Source organism: Vespa velutina, chromosome 2, assembly GCF_912470025.1.
Source record: "Vespa velutina chromosome 2, iVesVel2.1, whole genome shotgun sequence".
Lineage (NCBI taxonomy): Eukaryota > Metazoa > Arthropoda > Insecta > Hymenoptera > Vespidae > Vespa > Vespa velutina.
Window position 1 is genome coordinate 10798936 of NC_062189.1, and position 18789 is coordinate 10817724.

Here is an 18789-nt window from a genome sequence, read left to right on the forward strand (position 1 = left end):
GAGCGAGAAGGTGCGACAAGGCAAGGATTCGCTTCCGTGTCCCAGTAGCACTAATGACCGCCATCCTCCCCTCCTTCCGTTGACTCTAGCGTTCTCCCCACTAGCTCGGCCTTGCCCGCGTACCCCCACTCTTTTCTCACTCAGCTCTCTTTCTCTTTCTCTCTCTTTCTCTTTCTCTCTCTCTCTCTCTCTCTCTTTCCCTCTCTCTCTTTTACTCTTGCGCTGGCGCACGACACATCCAGGATGACTCGACTTACGTCACACAGAACGTCGAGAGCGTGCGACCTGATAGTTTCTCCTCCAAGTTCTCTTCCCCCACTGTACTAACCAACCTACCTCCACCAGGTTCCTTTTGGTACTCCCCTCTACCGTTCTCTTGGGAGAAATACACACAGCGCAGGGACGACACGACGTTGTTTGTAAGTGTTAGTAACGAAGATAGTAGACCTGCTTCGCTGCTGCTTACTCCTGGGATAGTAGTGTGTGATGTAGTGGCAGTGGTGGTGGTGGAGTAGTTATGTAGTACACTCAACGATATACGGTTAGCATCGTGGCTGTATGTATATACGTCTCTTTTCCACTATACCGGCTACCACTCGGTGAGTCCGAGGGGAAGTCGCCAGTCTCTACTGGTACATCGGAGTTGCGCGTTCTCTCGCTTTTCTCGTTTTCCGACCTCTCTCATAACGCGTTTCCCGAGCGAGTTCTCTGGAAAGAGGCGATCGTATAATAGTTTCATGATAATCGTTCCTTCATTCGTCGATACGTTCGTAAATTCTCTAGTCATATAACTGTTCCATCAAGAAAATATATATACACGCATACATATATATATGTATATATAAATATATATAGCATACAGACATATATATATATATATATATATATATTTTACTGTGCATCCTGTTCTTCTACATTTCTACTGCGTCTCACATTTGCATATCGAGAACGTATAAGATACACGTACGTAAGCCTGTAAAAGAGCGAGCATGTGTTTGTGTGTACGTACGTGCGTGCTCGAGTTTCCAAGTAAAGCACTGTCCTTTTAGGGCTACGTAACGTGCCCACGAAGTGTGTGTGTGTGTGTGTGTGTGTGTGTGTATGTGTTTGTTAATGTGAACGTACCGAGTACAGAGGTATGTGTACGTTACATGATATTTGAGTGCATACAGGTACATTTCATGTGTGTATGTGTGAGTGCGTGTTCCCTATATAGCAAGTTTAAGCACAAGAAAGAGAGAGAAAGAATTAAAAGTAGTAGAACACGGAGAATGATTAGACGAAAAAAAAGGTGTGCGTGTCATAAGCATGATGATTTTTTTTCGCCCTCTCTCTCTCTCTCTCTGTCTCTCTTCCTTTTTCGTTCACATTTTTGTTTCTTTCGTCTTATGAAAAAAAAAAAAGAAAAAAATGATGATTAATAAATAAGAGATTCTTACTTTGTCTTGTTTAGATTTTGATTTCTTTTATATACAATTGGCTTTATATTAAACGTATAGTAATTAGAGTATACATTTAGTATTTTGCAATCATTTTGTAACAATGCATACGATTACTCTCTCGTTCTCATCTTCGATTTATTTGAATCTTATGATTAGACGTTAGAAATATGTTACACATTTATATTCTAATGTAGTTGTTCCTCCTTTTTTTAAAAAAAAAAAAAAAAAAAAAAAAAAAAAACGTGACTAAACCCATAAGAGTAATCTCAAAAGAACTTTCTCGATTTACATAAGAAAGGATTTAGGTTTTTAGGAATTTAATTATTACGAATTAATTTTAATTTATAGAAAAGAAATCGTTAGAAATTACGAAAGGATAAATGTCGTTGACAGTTATATAGTCTCTCTATCTCTATTTCCCAAGGCCAGTGAATAGTTCTTATACTTGCATACACACAACTATTTCCATCTTGTGTGCATATACATATATATCATTACTTTTCTCTTCGTTTTTTTAAAAATCTAAACATAGATTTAGAAACGAGGATGTTAAATTAGAATATTATAGTATTTGAACGTTCAAGATGTATTTATTATTATGGTATATCTCGTAATTTTTAGATACATTATTATGAAAAAGAAGAAAAAAACCTCTCTCTCTCTTTCTGTCTCTCTCTCCTCCCCCTCTCTCCCCCCGCCTCCCCCCTCTCTCTCTATCTATCTCTATCTCTATCTCTATCTCTATCTCTATCTCTATCTCTATCTCTATCTTTATCTCCCTCTTTCTTTCTCAAGATTTATAAAGCTAATCTATTTGTTGACCAAATGAACGTTCACAAAGTCGATAAAAACTGTTGTGAATCATACGAATTATGGCATGAAAGAAAATTTTGGGAAAGACAGTGATAATATTTCGTGAGTACACATAAAATGAGCCATTAAAGATTTATATTTGGCATCGGCACGTCACATGATTTACAACACTTCGAAGGCTCTTTCGAGTTCTCTCTCTCTCTCTCTCTCTCTCTCTGTCTCTCTCTGTCTCTCTGTCTGTCTCTCTCTTTTTCTCTCTTGTATCCGTCCGACAGGTGTCGTAACTGACCCAGATTCCGGTTAATTCACCAATAGGCTGTCGCCGTCGTTACTGGCGGCGGTACGCTAAAATGTATCGTAGGACAGCTGCGCGCACACATTTCGTAACGTTTAAACCACGAAACATTGCGAATTAATATATGTATACATATATACCAATCGGATTTTAAATTGACTTTTGTTCGTTAAAACAAGAAAAGATGTATTGTTGTCGTTCTTTTTTCTTAACAATAACAGTGAGCATTTATTTTTTTTTTTTTTTTATTCTTTTTATTTTTTTTTATTTTTTTTTGCGACTAAATTTTTATATTCTCGTCGTTTATATGATTTATACACGTGTATTTGATGTTTTCGTATTTCAATTGTTATGTGAAATCATATAAATAACCTGTAAAAGAAAGAGGAAAGAATATCACGAGGAATCTTATCTTATTGGTATGAAAAGAAACAGGAAGAGAAAAGAGATAATATTTTGCTTTTGTTAAGGCGGAAAGTCGTGCTCAAGGTGTATTTTAACGTAACTAATAAATACGAGCGTATTCAAAAAAGATACCGAGACCTTGCGTATTCGTTATATGTTACTCAGAGAATATGAATAGAGAATATGTATGACAATGACGATTATGACAATTACGTTCGACCACGTAATACGTCTTCTCGCGTGTTATTTTATAAATACATATATTTATGCGTGTATTATACTAGTACGTTTATATTCGTATTTATATTTTCGTGAAATAATTAATATTAAAATGATGTATTGTTTTCGTCTTTTTTTCGAAAAAAAAAAAAACGAAAAGAAAGAACAAAACATTTGAAGAATTATTGAAAACATTAGAAGAAAGCACGAAAATCATTGAAAATAGAGCAATAATCGAATGTTTTCTTGAACGCGAGCAAAAGAGACGGAATAGTCGAAGAGAGAAAACGAGAGAGAACACTTTGCACTGAATCGATCGGCGGTCTAATCGATTCGATACTCCCACGCCCGTTCCAATCAGTGCCCGTACGAGTTATACAAGACGTTGTGATTGGTTGGTTTTCTCTCTCTCTCTCTCTCTCTCTCCCTCTCTCTCTCTCTCTCTCTTTCACGATATCTTAATTTTCACTTAATACATCAAGTCCGTGTAGAAGATTCTTCTCAAGACACAAATTTGAAAGAAGTAAGAAAGAAAGATATTCTGGATCTGGATTTATCGAGCTACTATGATCATTAACGATCGAGATCTATCTAACGAGAGAAAGGAAGCAGCATAAAAAGTGGCGACCGTTCGAGGAAAGTTTTCCGGCTTTGTAACTATATTAACTTTTTTTTCAACGCCCAGCTAGCTTTCACTCGTTACTTTAGAGTTCACCGAATATAATCAGAATCGGACTCGATTGTCCTTATTTTTAAGTTGGTTCGTCAATTAAAAAAAAAAAAGAAAGTAGCTTGTAACTAATAAGTTGAGATGAAAATCGATTTTTCATTATCAGCAAATTCTGGATATAATGTATATATCATTCATAGAATTAATTGAAAATCGAAAATATATGAAAGGTCTGTTCTGAAAAATATTGAAAAAGGAAAAAATAAATAAACGTCGAAATCTTTAAAAAAATTCTGAAGACAATTTATCATAAAATAAATTGATGAAATTGATTGATAATCGAAAATATATAAAAGATTTATTGTGAAAAAAAAATTGAACAAAAAAAGAAATAAAAATAGATAAATAAAAGAGAACTCTTTTGGATGGTACGTAAAACAAGGGACGCGTAGTTCTTTTTTATAACCGTATTACTTTGAACAACGGAGGATAATGTGAATAGTGGTCGAGGAGAAACCTAGCGAGTGCCTTCCTAATCTACCAGGCGCAGAATTAATTTTAGCTCTTTCAATAGTTTAACTCTCGGCGTGGCTTCTCTCCTACATGGCAACTATGACGTAGCGAGCTCGCGTGGCCGCGTAAATAAATAAACGTCTTGTCTCTCATGCATGCTGTCTTCTCATCTTCATCATCTTTTTCTTCTTCTTCTTTTTCTTTTCCTTCTTTTTCTTTTTCTCTTTCGTCCTGTTTTTCATCTTCTTCGTTTTCAGTAACAACAACGCATCTCGAGAAAGTTAAAATTCGGAACATGACGAAACAAAGTCGATACTATTTTTATCCTATTCTCAACATTCGATAAAAAATTTCCCGAAAAAATCAACTTCTCTAAATTGAAAATGAGATTTTAAGAAAAAACTTCATTTTGAATTTCATACCGAAATTTGATTCCTCTTCACGCGAGAAATACAGAATAAAATCACTCAAATTCTGAACAATTTTTCGTTTGATTTTTCACGAAACGATAAAGAATTCTTTTTGGTTTTTGATACAATGGCCAAACATGTAGAAACTTATGAAGTGATTGGAAATTCGTGGTATTAGTAAATACATATATATATGTACGTATTAATATGCGGGCGGGTCATGAGTCGATCTTTGCAACGAATCCTGCCAATTCGTGCTTGATATTGATCTGAGTTTTTCCAATCACCTTATAAATGCCCCAGGTGTAAGAATATGACCTAGTTTTCTGGCACAGCTCGATATAAAGAACCTATTTCTAATATGTATCGTCCTATTCTGAACGTTGTTTCCATCGTATTATCGACAATATCGCAAATTTCAATCCTTAGATATTATTGCCATTTTAAAAATCTTGTATATACGATTACTGTAGATATTTTCATCAAAATACTAATAGATATTTACGTTTTTATTTGCAGAATTAATAATGTTAGAAAAATTAAGAAATCTTTAATAAATCTTCATTTTTAAATGCTAATTAGTTGACTGTTAGTATAATTTTTTATATCACAAAGGATGAATTACTAATGCTGATTACAACACTGTATAAGAAAGATAAATACTTAGTGGATACAAGGATAAATATGAATAAGTCAGAGAGAGAGAGAGAGAGAGAGAGAGAGAGAGAGGGAGGGAGAGAGAGATAAAAAAGGAAAACATTTTTGATAAATACGTCTACCTTCTATCTTTTTATCATCCTTTACTCCAATCTCCCACTAATGACTCTCAAAATTACCTTCGTTCCGTTTAAACATTTTTCTTATCAAAAACTTCTTTCTTCTAGTTTCTTCCTTTCGCGAATCTTGAAAATGTGCTCCGATTACGAGCCGATTTGCTACGTTTCATAATCTTTTCTTTTTTTTTCTTCTTTTTTTATTTATAATATTGCATTAAAATGGGCAACTTTTTATTTTCCTAGAGAATAGTACGAGTTGATTAAAAAATTTTCAGAAATGTCATTAGGACAAGAAGAGTTCTAGAAAAAAGAAATCTTAGAATCGAAAGTAATCTTCGGAATTCGTTTGATCGGGACAACGAAGGTTAGCCACTGAGTAAGCTGACCTTCTGATCGATGATAGAACGTCAACGTACCTCCTATTTCCAATCGATTCAATGTTCAACATCGATATGTGTCGTTATTCGGTCAGATGACAAGAAAGCAAACTGCTGTTATTAAACGAACGGTCAATTTCATTCGAAAGACTAAATCGAATCGAACGATCATATTCGCGTTTCAATTTGTTATTGAAAATAATGAGAATATAGTTCTTTAATATTACAACGCATGTGTCAAATTGATCTTATTTATTACTTTTAGAGTTTGTTACTTTCTAATATACATATATACATATAATATATATATTTATGTCTAAATTTCAACTTCGTCATTTTTTAGTTACGTCATTCCTCGTTAACTTCAAGATAATAAATAAATAAATAAAAGAAGATAAAAAGAGAAAAAAATGCACCAACCAGCCACTCAAATGTGTAACTTATTATCGCAAGAACGAGTGATAACATTCGGATAATCGTAGCGTATTGACATGCGAGGTTTAAAGGATTTCCCTTATCAGAGGTATACCGTGTTTTACAGAATACATTCATGTTACTCGAAAGAATATTCATGTATATTAGTAGTCAGTACTATGTACTCCCATATAAATCGAATATATCTCGATAAAAAAAAATGACGATTCATGTATCAATAAGCGGTTTTATTAAAAAGATATTGTTTTTCACTGGATCATAAATTATTTATACGAATTACATCTTTATTAATTTCTTTTATAATTCATATACAGGAAGTTAACTTGTATGATTAAAAAATTCCAATCAAGATCACCGTTGCATTTGATCCAATTTTCCATCTCGTTTTGTCTTGTTCCATCTTAGTACTAACGAGACAAGAGAAAAAGAGAGAGAGAGAGAAGTTTCGTTACATATATTTCTCGATCACTTTCATTAACAAGCTATAAGATCTCGTTAGAAGAGCATACGCAAACCTTGGCAGTTATATCTGGAACGGGTATAGGTTTAGATTAAGTTTTAATCTAGATTAAGATAAAGGATCACACGATCTTGCTCGTTCAGTGGTGAAAGCGATTTGTGTTGTTAGTATCGTTAAAAAGTGGTAGAATGTTTGATAGGCTTTCTTCATTATGATCTTCGTATCCGTTTTTTTCCATTAATAAGATAAAAAGACGAGATCAGACAATTATTTTCTCTTTCTTAATCTTGTTAAATGAAAGAGAAAATAAAAAATATAAAAATATTAAAAAAGGAACATATCATCGAGTTTTATCAGATTGAAACATTTTTTCAAAATAAATCAGACACAACCATTATTGTTTGTTTTCATATCGCTCGAAGTAACAAGCAAATGCTCGACAAATTTTTCAAATTTCTCTTATCTCTTTGAAGAAGAAATTAAATGCAATAGAACTTCTATTCGGGAAATTATAGATCGTCCTGATCTAATCATATAATCTCATGGATCGTATGTGGCCAATCGAATTTTATCCTCTCTCTCCTTTCGTCCTCTCTTTTTTTATGATGATAATATGTGATCGTATTTATCGAAAACCTATATTTACTTAACTAATTATCATCTTTAATTCATTTCATTGATCATCGGGACTTATAGTTTAATCCTTTAATGTTAGACATTTTACGGGACAAAATTTTTATAGATATTTATTAGTAATAAATATCTATAAAAAATACTAAATACATTTTTGTTTATTTAGATATAAATATATATATATATATGCATATATTATATACATATAATTTACTGTATATTTATATTTATAGTAATTATAAATTAGTAGTATTTATAATTTTTTTTACAGATCGATCGAAGAGTACGGAATCGACAAAAGGAAGAACGCTATTGGCTGAAAACGACAACAAGGTAATTGAAAAAGTAAAAATATCGAAAATCTTTGATGAAAGATAAAAAGGAAACGATAAAAATATGATTAATGACTTGCTTTCTTACGATTAAGACTTAGCTTTAATAACAAAACAGAGATGAGAGTGTCTACGTTTTAGAATCTCGTGGCAAGAAGCATCACGAAACGGAATGCGTACTCATGACATTTGAAGACGTATCTTAATTTAAAACGGTAGCACAGAAGGTGAGCTGCAGTACACGAAGGAATGCATCGATTGGCACATCTCGTGTTTTGGCAGTCTTCTATTGCCTTTCATCCTTGTTCTTCTTTCAATGATCTTTTATAACACTAGATATACAAATATTAATTATAAATTTTTATTAAAATCCATCAGGTTGACGGGTATATTAAAATGTAGTTTTTTTTTTTTCATTATTAATTCATATCATTATATTAATTAAATTCAACATAAATTGCAAAAAAATAAATAACATTTATAGTTTCTAAAATTTTAAGTATGAAATATAAGAAAAGTCAAACTGACGAATGCATTATAATCTAGTTTTTTTATTTCCTACCATTGAATCAAGGCCAATATAAATTGCTAAAAAATAATATTTATAATTTCTATAAGTTAAGTATAAAATTTGAAATCCGTCAATTTGACATACATTAAAAAAAAAAAAAAAACAGTTTTTTTCGTTTTTAATTCATATCATTATATCAATTAAAATCGATATAAATGGTATGCTTAAAAATAATAATATAATAACTAAGTATGCAACCTGAAGTCCGTCAAATTAATAGATCCCGTAAATCTAATGTTAAAAGATCATTCTTCATCGTCTTTTTCAACAAGTATAAAAAATTCAAAAAAAATTGTCTATTTTAATTCGAACGAATTATTCTAATCAAACGATAGCACTAAAAAAGAAAACAAGATTAGTTTGAGATGTGTATCATTAATTGGTCGATGTGGTCGCGCGTCTCGTTTGAATAGAAAAATTTAATGGAGAGTGGCGCGATGCACTTCGGCTTGTTGGCACGGATACGATGTTATACTAAAAGAGGGGTACACACATAGAGATACATATACATACATTTCTCGTAACGTAATAGTGTAAAATGGGCTGACGTTACACGATAGAGCGATTATGTCGTTGCATTTAATGAATGCTGGGTCGCTGCAAACGAGAGTTCTAGTCCAAGGTTAGAATACGATTTTTCGTGAATATGTTAAAAAGTGAACGTGTTTTAATTCATGTGAATTTATTTCTTTTCCCATTAAGTTTACTCTTTATGACACAATTTCTCTTTTTTTGAGTCTTAATCAAAAATTATATTATATAAAAATTATAGTATGACTGTTATAGTATAATATATGATATAACAATATTATAGTATATTTAATTATACTATACTATATAAAACTATACTATGTGTGTATGTATATATATATATATATATATATATATATATATATATACATATGTATGTATGATATTTTTTGAAACCCTACCTGGAAGATACGGACTGACTAACTCGGATCATTCATTCTTGATTAATACATACTTTATTAACAAAAATACTATAACTAGGATGTTACAAGTAGGATACTATAACTAGGATACTACACCTCTTTTCTATCTCTGGCCTACTCAAGGCGTTACTTATTACTCTTTAATCTATATTATTCTTTTCGTTGCTCTTGTTGGTCCACTCAGGACCGTACATAATACTTTTAAAACTGTTCACTCACTCGTCTCTCTTTCAAACTAAATCTCTTCTTTTCTTTCTATAAACAAACACTCTTCGCAAACGGCAAATCAGGCTCTCTTCGACTGCTTCTCTCGCACATATACGACTAATTAGGTTTGGATCCTTCCATCCCTTCATTTAAACATCGATCGGCATCTTACACATGCACACACATGACTAACTCTTTAGAACCTTCCATCCCACACACATACACATACACACACACATACATATTATATTAGAGTATAGTATAACTTAACTTAGTAACCATTAATCTTCAGATATAAACTAACAATTAATTTTGTGATGAAGAGATAAAAGATTTTTTATGACTTAAGCCTTTAAACTTACAAAATTAAAAACATGCAGATATACAACTAATATTAAAGATCCACATTAGTAGTTTTTAATAATAATAACTAATATATGTATATAATTTTGATATTCTTATTCTACTATATCTATTTAAGAAAAGATCAGAAGTTAGAGAAATATTCATATATTTATCCCGAATATCTGTTTCATTTTATTTATCTACAAAATTTCTTGTATAAAGTCCAGTCAATACTATAACTGCATGCGAACTTATCTTTCCTAATACATTTATTATAGCGATTATACAGAGGTGTAAATAAGACATATATACTACATCAGTTAAGTAAGAAAGAGGAAAATTTAATCTTATTGAGTTGCTTTATCGATAACAAGCAGAATTAAAAAAGAGAGAGAGAGAGAGAGAGAGAGAGAGAGAGAGAGAGAGAGAGAGAGAGAGAGAGAGAGAGAGAGAGAGAGAGGGAGAAGTACAATTTCATCATTTAATAAGAAATCGCTTCTGTTTGAACTGCATATTTATTACGCAGACTCATATATTGCTTCATTATTCTTCAAGAATCTAGCCCCAAATCGATATCCCGAACTATCCAATAACGTAATTTTCGTATTGGAAACCAAGGAAACAACAAAAAATCATACAAATAAAAAATCTAAAAGATGAATGAAAATATTTCTTTTTGCACTTTTTTGTTCAACAAAAGAATTACTACGTTTTCATAATGTAAAAAAGTAGTAAATTGAAAAAAAAATAAAAAGAGAGAGAGAGAGATAAATAGATAGATAGATAAATAGATAAATAGATAGATAGATAGATAGATAGACAGATAGATAGATAGATAAATAGATAGATAGATAGATGTAAGAAAAAAGGTATGGGCGAGCGTAGCCAACTACTATTAAAACGGTATCACGCGTTGCGGCCTACTATTCGTTAGACCTTGGACGCATTGAACTGGCACGAGTATGTGCGCAATATTTCATTGTTCGAAGGTCAATCGACAACATATCGATTATTGCCGGGAGAAAAATTTTGTGCGAACTCATTCGACATGCTCATTCTCATATTAACAAGAATATTTCTTTTTCTTCCTTTTATTTTCTTTTTTTATTTCATTGGAACGTCTATAGTACTATAAAACGTCATTCAAACAAGAAATTACAGAAATATTAAAAATTAGTAATAATAGCGTATAATTCATCTAAATCAAATCGTCGGTATAATTTGTAAAAAGTTTTGTTTAGGCATTCCTTCTAATCATTTTACGTCTCAAATCGTTTCGAATATCTTGAATCCAACGAATTTTGTTATCATTATCGTTAAAAATTTTCAATAGTATCGCACTGATCGATTAGAATAAAATATCACGTATTCTACGTGTGAACATGTTTACGTTATATTATATTTTATTATTTATTAGCGATATATAGGGAAAAAAAAAACAGGAGAAAAGAAAAGAAAAAGAAATATTAAATCGTTTAGGAATATTTCAATGGCAAATAAACAAAAGAAGATTAAAGATTAAATATAAAAATTTGCAATTCGTAAGATGATCTTTTATTTGTATTGTAAAATCGTTCGTGAATTCATGGCGATAAAAGCCAAATAAACATTTAATTATTCTATCGTACCGCGAATCCATTCATCAACGATCAATAAATGCCGGTCGAAGATCCTATTTCCATTTCGAGTTAAGTTTCTCAATCTTTCTTTCTTTCTTTTCTTTTCTTCTTTTTTTCAAAGAAAATGAAGAACTTACGTATTAGAAAAATCTTGATAAATCTTTGACTTTATCGCGTGGTAATAACATTATCGTTTCTAAACGGAACGATTGCATCGTCACGTTGAGAAAATCACAATTGTTACGTAAAAACTTATCGAAAGAGCTGAAGGACAAAAGATACTAATGAAGACACAATCAAAAGAGACATAAGGAAAAGTCGAGAATTCCTCTTTGATTATTATGAACGAATATTTGATTATACCAACGAATAACGAGAAGAAGAAAAACAAGTGTATGTTAATGTGAAATTTGATTGAATTAATCCTACAAATTTATGTACTAACTAATCTTACAAGTCTACTATGCCTACATGATATTCTTTTTATACTGTATCTAACTTTAAATTGTTAACTAGAAAGATTTTTGCTCGTAAATATATAAAATTTACATTATTTATCTAATTAAAAAAAAAAAATGAATACGGATAAAGTAGTTTTAAAATAAATTAATTAATCAGAAAATATAATATAGTGGAAATAAGAAACAAATAATTAATTAATATTTGTTATTAATTAAATACATAATTCATCTTTTTCAGTAAAGAAATGAAACATATTTTATTACTTATAAGAAGAATTAAAAAATATAAATCGTCTGAGAAAATGTTTCTTTTTTCGGAACCTTATAACTTCATTTGAAAAATTTCTGACAATTCAAAAAGCTGGATACTTTGTTAACGGTATACTCTGTATATAGATATATTTCTACTTATTTCATGGCGCCTGCGCCTGCAATTGCAACATTGCGTAATTGGATTCAGCAGACGTAGACGTGTTTACGCTCGAACTCGTTCGGTAGTTGAAAGTTCTCATTTCTCCCTTTCCCCTCCCACTCACCTCTTTCTCTCTCTATCTCTCTGTCTCTGTTACATGCACGAAGGAAGGTCTCGCAATGACCGTGGCCAATTTTATGAGAGCTGATCGAAACTCATGCTTCGTGTTCGAGTCGAACACACTTTTGAATTTCCCGCCAGATTTTATTAAACTTTTCGCAGGCTTTTCAAACGTTTGATCGTTAAGAATTTATTTGAAACACTTCGTCAAACAAAATTATAAGTTATTAATTATCACATTAAATAAAAGACAATTTTCTTATCATTATTATTATTATTGTTCTGTTCTGCGTTATGTAAATCTTCTTTTTTGATCTTCGATAATTGCACATAATACAAACATTTAAATACAAGAGTTAAATTTATTAAAAGATAAAAAAATGATTTACGAAATATTTTTAATAAATTGAATTACAAATAAGACGATTCTTTCGCGTTTACTAAAAAAGACATTAAAACCGGAATAAAGTTTATATGCAATAAAAGTAATAAATTTTACATAAAAATATAAAATATATATAAATATCATAAAGATAATACATTTATATTACTATATAAATCTATTACTTATATAGATAAATATATCGAAGATTAGAAAAAAAATTTATCTAATATTTTAAAACTCTAATCGTAGTCAACAGCAGTATTTCAAAATTCGAAGAAAAATCTCATAGGTATGTGTAAGAAAAATTTCGTAAATGGAACATCAACGAAAATTCAGTTATCACGTTTGAGCGAATTACTTAAATGATAACGTGACATCTTATCTCTTTCTTCTATACGGATTGTATTCTTATCACTCGACCCTTTCATTATCAGAGAAAAGAAAAAAAGTTAGGAAAAAAGATATTAATAGACCGTGAAAAAATAAAAAAAGAAAGAAAAGAAAAAAAATAGGAAAATCACGCGTTAGAAAACGGAAGTTAATAATGGAACGAATGCTCGCTCGCAAACTCGTATTATTTATCTGCGAGTAAGTGGAAGGAAGAGTTCGATGGTCTTGAATAACATGAGTTTAAAAGAAAGAGAGGAGTTAATAAAGAGAGGAAAGAGAGAGAGAACTTGACTTATAGAAAAAAACAATAAAGTATCATACCCGGAACTTTAGACCTTGAGTACGACACAATGTTAGAAGTTACGTATAAATATGTGTATGTCCGTGTACATATATCCATATTATACATATATGTATAATATGTATATATGTATATATAATATAAACCAGACGTTACTAGGAGTAACGATGATATATGCATAGTGCACACGCATGCACGTGTCAGTCTTGTTGGCCGGCAGCAAACAGGAACACGACGATTATCCGGCAAATGAATGAAATCGAGTGAACTGGCTACTACTAGCCACCACCATGAACGGCAATGCTCGTCCGGGCTTCGTTGTATTGCGTTACATGTAAAGTTACCTTAGAAATAATTCGAAGTTATTCAAAGTCGAGTCGAAACGAATGATACAAAGCAATTTGGTTTCGAACACGAGATAGAATTTATTAACTGAATTGATAAATATCTTAAATACAACATTGTTTGTCTTTCTATTTATCGTTTTACGTTTATTTAAATTCATATCGTCAACGTGTATTATCTATACACACATGTAATTTATGTTCACATATACAAAAGCAAAAGTCGATGAAAATATACAAATGAGAACACGATAGAAAGATTTAGTTAATGAAATACATACATACATTTATATATATATATATATACATATACCACGCGAGCGCACACAGACACGCACATACATATATAGATACATACATAATGTGTATCTACATTGCATAGAATGCAATTCATTTATCATGATCATCGTTTTCTTTTCTTTTTTACTCTTTTAACAATTAATAATTTACTATTAAGTTCTTTATAAAGAGTGTTATAAAATAGACAACGATATCATCGTTGTGACATCGAAATTGATCGACGATGGAAATTTTCAAGAAAGAAACAAATTCCAATCGATTACGTTTAATACCATTCGTTTTGTATAATAATTGCATCGTATGCATACATGCATTGTCATTTCTTTGAAATTACAATAGCATAAAATGACGCATGAAGTTTCGCACGTATGTTCACTTACACGGACACACGCATACCTACACATACACTTTTTACTTTTGAACATAGCATTTATCGATATTTCTTCGGTTTCTGCAAGTTGTCAAAGCGAATACAACAGTGGCAGCATCTCCTGGCGATGTAGATTTGATTTTACAATTAGTCTTATATTGCTCCTTACGTAATAGCGGATAAGTAAGAAAGAACGAGAAAGAAAGAGAAAGAGAGAAAAAAAATGACAAATAGAAATATAGAAAGGGAGAGTCATTTCTTTTGCGAATGGAAATCTTATACATCAGAGTACACGCGTACACACGCATGTTACATGCGAAATAAGCAAAAACATCGAGGAAACGTAACGCGAGTATTTCTATCAAGAAAACTACATTACGCAGTAACACATCGCGTCATATCTATGTTACGTATGTGTGAATATATCTGTTTTACGAGAGCGACAGATTGAAAGATAATTTTATTCTTTCATACATTTTCAGTTATCTCATTGGTGCTCCAATTAAGATTACGATCTCGCATACCTCAAATTTTCTTTTGAAATTCATTAAGAATGTTTTTTTGTCGTAACATATGTGTGTATTGGTGATTAGAAATAGCTCTGTTATATGAATTATGAGTTATATTTTCGAAAGAACAAAAAAGAAATAGTAAGGATATCAGAAACGTTTCGTGGACAAGCAATTTCCTATTTTATATTGCAATTTCCTCTTGTCGGTTCTTCTCTCCCTCCTCTCTTTGTTTCTCTCTCCCTCTCTTTCTCTATCTATATCTATTTATCTATTTATCTATCTATCTATCTATCTATCTATCTATCTATCTATCTATCTATTTATCTATCTATATATCTATCTATCTATCTATATATCTATCTATCTATCTATCTATCTATCTATCTATCTATCTATCTATCTATATATCTATCTATCTATTTATCTATCTATCTCTTTTCTGATTTATGTCGTCTTATTTCGTTTCAAGTTTCGTCGATATCAATATACTCTCGAAGCTTTCAAAAGACCTATGGATCTTCCATTTCCAATTTCGAAAGAGATTTTCTTACTAGTTGAGCATTACTTTACCAACGGATATCTTCTCTCGTTCACAAAATTATTTCCGTAGAATTCACGTAGACTTCTCAAAAACAGCCAACTTGGTAATTACTCGGTGCTTCTGAAATCCCTAACATTATCGCTTCAAAGTACTGGCCAGATCTTTGAGATCAATGTTATATCTCATTGATTTCTTTGATTGAATTTTTCTTTTCTTTTTTATTTTGAAATTTCAAGTAATTTCTATGATATAATAAAAAAAAAATGAATTTCCTTACTTCTTCCTGATAAGCCAGTGGAAATTTCTTGGAAAATTAATTCTAAACGTTATGTTAATTTACAAGCAGAAAAATAGGAAAGAAAGAGGGAGAAAGAGAGAGAGAAAGAGAATTTCATGTATTTTCGATGAACGATCAACGACAATGGAAAATTCTTGAGATTTCTACGACCATACACGTTCCTTACGGACGATTCGATATCAATGGCGAAGCGAACGTTTATCAGCTGGTCAATGTAACGTCGATGGAATTCGCTTGATATCGAACTTTCGTTCGATTGTTTGAAGCTAAAGAGAATTTTGCTAAGGAAAAGGATATGTCGTTTGAAAGAAAAGTACGTGTGGCGCGTTATCAAACGAATAAGCTAAAAACACATCCTCTTTTATATATCACTGATGGCCTTTTCACAGCGCCAGTTTAATCGCAACTCGATAAGTCTCCTCGTGTACTTGCTGAACTTTTTTCGAGTGGGTATATGTATATACGTTTATATAGATATGTACCTACCTATATAACTACGTATTCGATAACGAACATGACGTACGACAGACGACGATTCGTTCGATTATTACACACGAGGATTTACCACAAAGCGAAAATACTTTTTGTCTTCTCGAATATTCCATGATATTTTTTTCTTTTTTCTTTTTACGAAGATTAAAAAGATCGTTCGTTGTTTGTCTCTTTGTATTCTTCATTTATTTCAACACAGAATGAAAGAGAGAGAGAGAGAGAGAGAGAGAGAGAGAGAGAGAGAGAGAGAGAGAAAGAAAAAAGCAACGTAATTTTTTTTTTTATTTTTTCGAAAAGTATTTGTAAAAAAATTTTATTAAAAATAAAAAGAAAATTTCGAACGACAACCCTTGACATTCTCTTTCTCTCTTTCTCTTTTTCCTTGTAACTGCACCTTGTGGAAAGTCGATGCGACGAGTAGTATAATAGTATATGTCGGTCGGTCGGCTGAAGCGACGCGTCCTTGCCAGATAGCTCTCCCCACTATTCTGCCCATGGTGAGCACCGCGACGATACTGTGTCGCGAGAGGGGTAACCTATTGCCGAGCGCTCAACCCCCACTACTGAGCCGAATCTCTACTTCCACTCCGAGCATACAAGGCGCCGCTGTCCCGTTCACCGTTCTATGTAAGAGTCCGCAGATGTTACCCCGCGTTCCAGTCTCGCAGCTGTAGTCGTGGATGTTGTATGTCGCGGGTACCAATGAAATAAGTGTAGGAAGTAGAATTGTGAAAAAGAACATATATACACGTATATATAATATATATCAATTTCTCTTGGTGTTTCTCACGGATATAATAACGAAAAAAGTAAGAATCATAAAATCGTGATATCTTCCACTTCATTTTATCTTTATCTTTCACGCTTAATTTTCTATCTTTTTTTATTTTTTACGTAAGAAGTAACGTGACGATCAATCAAAAAAAAAAAAGAGCGAGAGAGGGAGGAGAGAGAGAGAGAGAGAGAGACGGAAGAAAGAAGTGGATAATCGATCGGAGTGCGCGAGTGTGATAGGAATGTGAAATTTTTCTCTTTTTCTTTTTTACTACGTGTGCAATTACGTCCTAATTCAGTTTTTTCTCTTTCTGTGGATATAATTATCAAAGATTATTATCTTCCAAGTGTGCATCTTAGTAGACGAAGAGAAACCGTATTTCTTTTGAAAAGATTACTACAAGAAAGGTGTGTACGTGTGTGGATTATTACGGAAGAGAGAGGGAAACATAAGTTTCGGAATATACTGCTACGTAAAGGAAAGAAGCATGTGAGTACGAGATCTCGCTCACTCACTCACTCTTTTGCGACTCTAGACGTTTCCACGATAAAGAATGAGAGAGAGAGAGAGAGACAGAGAGAGCGAGAGAGAAAGAGACAGCGAGAGAGAGAGAGGGAAAGAGAGAGAGGGGCATACGGTTCGGCGGCTCGAGGCTGGCGCGTGATGCGTCACGCGCGTGTATGCCAGAATATTTGTGTGTGTGTACATGCGTGAGGTCTTGCGAGTCGCATATGGTACATGTGTGTGTTGAGTACGACGCAAGACGACGCAATACTTAGCGCACGTGCGCACATCGTCATATGCCCTCGTAATTTGTCCAATCGTGCAATTTTTTAAGTAAACTTTACTTTTGTATTCTCTTTCATTTTCCTTCTTCCTTTTTCCTCAAAAAATAATAATATCGTAAGAACGTAAACAACTAATGATAAAGATTAGTTTGGAAATATTTCAAATTATTTATCGATATCGGAGAATGCTTTTTAATTTTTAAAAATGAATGGATTGGTAGGATAAAAACAAAAAGAACAATTATCCAAAAACAAAAATCAAATGTCGAGTAACTTTCCTATGTCTATTTTTACTTTTTACTTTTTCCCCGATGAACGATTTATGAACTTAGAACGAGAATACGATAATACAAGGTCATACGATTTTTTTAACACGACAAGACAAAACGACGTAATATTATATACGAGAACAGCAAGAAGGAAGAGAAGGAAAGAGAAAGAAAGAAATAGAAGGAAAAAGAAAGAAAGAGAGAGTGTATGGCGATAAGTAAAAGAAAGAGTAAGGTTCTATTTTCTACGTAGTAGCGAAAGATCGTTCAATGTTTGAGCTCTCTCCCCCGCTACTTTTTACTACTCATCATCCCCTCTCTCTCTCTCTCTCTCTCTCTCTCTCTCTCTCTCTCTCTCTCTCTCTCTCACAGTCTGCCCACGTGTATGGATTTATTATCGTCGTATTTTCGTTAGCCCGCCTAAATGTAATTTTCTCTCTGTTTCTATCTCGTTATACATGATCCAACTGTTTAGAAGAAACATGCAAAAGTCTGAATCATAAGAAAAGTATGTATTTTGGCAAACGTTTCGAACTCGAAATTGCTTTTAATCGGT

At 32.2% G+C, this 18789-nt stretch overlaps 1 protein-coding gene across 14 annotated transcripts in view; it reads left to right on the forward strand.

The window, feature by feature from the left end:
• Nucleotides 1-285: 285 nt before the first annotated feature.
• Nucleotides 286-18789, forward strand: part of LOC124946482 (protein Tob1-like) — a 40223-nt gene continuing 21719 nt past the window's right edge. For 3 of the 14 annotated variants that reach the window (XR_007100077.1, XR_007100089.1, XM_047487223.1), the window contains exon 1: nt 17035-17665. The gene's annotated coding sequence lies outside the window, so the exon portion shown is untranslated. The other 11 variants (XR_007100082.1, XR_007100086.1, XR_007100083.1 and 8 more) reach the window with 11 other exon arrangements.